Genomic DNA, 3,615 nt, shown 5'->3' with positions numbered 1-3,615 from the left:
GCTTCAGTTAGCAGCAGTAACGAAGGAATCGCTCCATCGGGTTCAGTTAACAGCCATCGATCGATCGCTCGGGTTCAGTAATGCGTAGCGTGCAGTGCAATCGCTCGGGTTCAGTTAGAGCCCAATGCCTCGCTCGGATTCAGTTAGAGCCAATGCCCCCGACCGTATCGCTCCGCCCCCGACCTCCCACTGTAACTTTCAACTCCCCGAAATTTTCCTCCCCCTCGCTTCTACCACGTTTTTTTCCGTCATGGACGGCCCAAAGAATGTCATGCAGCTGCGTCTCCAACCCGCCCAGGACAAAAAGCCCATTTTCTGTCATGATTTTTTGTCATAGAAGTAGGAGCCCACCACATCTATGATGATACCGGGTTTTGTCACAATTATTGTCATAGAAGTGTCATATGTATGACAGAAAAAAATTTCGTTCGACCCAAAATGTCATGGATGTGTACTTTTTTTTGTAGTGCTCCCTCATGAATATATATGGAAGAACCGAATCCGGTGGTAGTCTGAAAAACTCACCTGACTAGGAGGCCGCATGGCATGAAGCCCGCGGTCCTTGGATGTGGGAGGAGGTACTTCGGAGGCCTTGAACAACACCTTCCATGCGCCTTTGTGCGTCATGTCGTAGAGCTTCCGGAGCATCTGGTGTTCGGCCAGGACAAACTCCCACAGATTAAATGCCCGCCTTTGGCACGGGAGAATCCGGCGAACGAGCATGACCTGGATCACGTTGACAAGCTTGATGTTCTTGTCCTTCATGCTCTTGATGCAGGTCTGGAGTCCGGTCAGCTCCGTAGATTCGCCCCAGGACAGGCCCTTCTTTTCCCAGGAGGTGAGCCGCATGGGGGTTCTGGATCGGAACTCAGGGGCCGCCGCCCAGTTGGCGCCGCGTGGCTCAGTGATGTAGAACCACCCCGATTGCCACCCCTTCACGGTTTCTGCAAAGGAGCCGTCAAGCCAGGTGACATTAGGCATCTTGCCCACCATGGCCCCTCCGCACTCCGCTTGCTGACCGCTCATGATCTTCGGCTTCATGCAGAAGATTTGCAGCCACAAGACAAAGTGAGGCTTGATGCGGAGGAAGGCTTCGCACACGATGATAAACGCCGAGATGTTGAGGACGAAATTCGGGGCTAGATCATGGAAATCTAGCCCGTAGTAGAACATGAGCCCGCGGACGAAGGGATGAAGTGGAAATCCCAGTCCATGGACAAAGTGGGCGACAAACACGACCCTCTCGTGGGGTCCTGGGGTCGGAATGACCTGCCCGACGTCCGGTAGCCGGTGTGCTATGTCTGCGGCCAAGTATCCGGCCGCCCGAAGATTTGCGATGTGCTTCTCCTTGACGGTGGAAGCCACCCACTTGCCTCCTACTCCGGACATGTTTAGCTGTGCGGAGAAGACTTGGGCTTGGGCGCTGGAGCTCGAGGGGGCAAGAGTGGGCAAAGGAGGAAGAAGGCGTGGGTAAAAATGCGGAACTCTTATCCCTTTATAGAGGCGACGAAAGCGGTGCGCCTCCCCACTTGCCCGTTGGGAATCGCTTGCTTCCCAAGCGCCACGATTGATGGCGTGGTGGGGTTACCCATACCCGTATTGATGAGAATCCCGTGATAAGGGGACACGATCTCTTCTTTGACAAGACGTGTCAAGGAAACCGCCTCGCAATATGCGTTGTGGCTGGTTGTAGGAAAACGGTTCGAATAATGGCCCGACCATAATGACACATCGCATTGTCTAAAAAGTTGTCAGCAGATTGCATTTGTGAAATATCATTCTCTCTATGGTGGCATGTGAAGATCATTTTGTGGATCCGGACACGATTCAAGTGTTTGATAATTACTTTGGAGTATTCGGAGAAGGAACCCGCCCTGCAATGCCGAAGACAATACTTCGCGCCGGACTCATCGTCATTGAAGCCTGGTTCAGGGGCTACTAAGGGAGTCCTAGATTAGGGGGTATCCGGACAGCCGGACTGTGTACAACGTCTGGACTATCGAAGCGTGAAGATACAAGACTCAAGACTTCGTCCCGTGTCCAGATGGGATTCTCCTTGGCGTGGAAGGCAAGCTTGGCAATCCGGATGTTATATTTCCTTCCTTGTAACCGACTCCATGTAAACCCTAGCCCTCTCCGGTGTCTATATAAACCGGAGAGGTTGGTCCTTAAAAGGCCGATCACAATTACAATCATACCATCATAGGCTAGCTCTTAGGGTTTAGCCTCTACGATCTCGTGGTAGATCTACTCTTATACTACCCATATCTTCAATATTAATCAAGAAGGAAGTAGGGTTTTACCTCCATCGAGAGGGCCCGAACCTGGGTAAACATTGTGTCCGGTGCTTCATGTTACCATCAGCCTAGACGCACAGATCAGGACCCCCTACCCGAGATCAGCCGGTTTTGACACCGACAGCCACGACTTCACCGACGACGACTTCTTCCCCGACCTCGATAACCTCTTCCTCAATGACATGGGCGACAACCTCAACACCAACGGTGCTGCTCCCGTTGCACCGTATGTGTTTCTGTCCTTCCTGTTCGAAATCATGGTAGAATTCATGTTTCTACTCTATATCCTACTACTATGCTAGTCCACATGATTAGTTTCATCTCTGTTATAGCCATCATTATTTAATTTGTGCTTATTCGGATTAAATCTCGTAGTTACTTGCTCATATATTCAACTAGCACAACGTCTCCTACAACCACTCCCGTTTCATGGACGGCCTGGTCGATGCCTCCAAGGAGCCCTTCGTCCACTGCTATGAGTGCCCGATGCTGTTTTGTGGCTCGCCGGCGGACATGGTGCATCACCTCATAGATGCGTGCAGCGGTCACTGCTGGCCCTTGGCGGAGAACATCAAGTACGACACGTGCTACCGGTTCACCATGCCGGAGTTGCTGGAGGATCACCGCTGCCTGCTAGTCTCGGAGGAGGACGACAGCGTCTTCCTCTTGATCGTGGGCACCGGCGAGGCCCGCGCAGGCCGCCGCCCCGTCTCTCTAATGTGCGTCAGGGGCGTCGCCGCTGAAGCTGACACTGACATGAGGCAGATGTGTGGGTGCATGGTCACTGTTACTACCCCTCCGGGTCGCGTGGGCGGCGACACCGGCCTCATTGGACGGACTTGGACTCTGGGGAGCTGGGACTATCCCACCAATGTGGACTTGGAAAACCCATGGCATCCGTTCCATCCTTTACCCGCCGACGCGGTGCACGGGGATTCCAAGGAGGTTCACCTGGACATACGCATTATCAAGTGCACTTAGAAAACATGTAGTGTGTGTGTGGGCGCTTATGGCCCGTGTCTTTGCCGCTTTTGATTCTGTAAGCTTGTCGTTAAACTTGAGTGGCTTTCGCCGCAGCCCTTCCTTTGAACTGCTCCTCTCAGTGAGCTGATGTAAGACACTTTGGGTTTCATTTGATAATGGAACCGGGGAGGAGCCTCCCTGTTCTTGTAAAAAAAATAACGCATTATCAAGTTAAATGTTGATCATTAGTCTTCGCTCAATGTACTCCGCTGTCTAAGCATGTGGAGACTTCCATGTAGGATCTTGCTCTATTGGAGTATCGCACATGAATAAAAGTGTATCTGTTTATGGTTTA

The sequence above is a fragment of the Triticum dicoccoides genome, chromosome 6B, assembly GCF_002162155.2.
Source record: "Triticum dicoccoides isolate Atlit2015 ecotype Zavitan chromosome 6B, WEW_v2.0, whole genome shotgun sequence".
Classification (NCBI taxonomy): domain Eukaryota; kingdom Viridiplantae; phylum Streptophyta; class Magnoliopsida; order Poales; family Poaceae; genus Triticum; species Triticum dicoccoides.
This window is presented reverse-complemented; position numbering follows the sequence as displayed.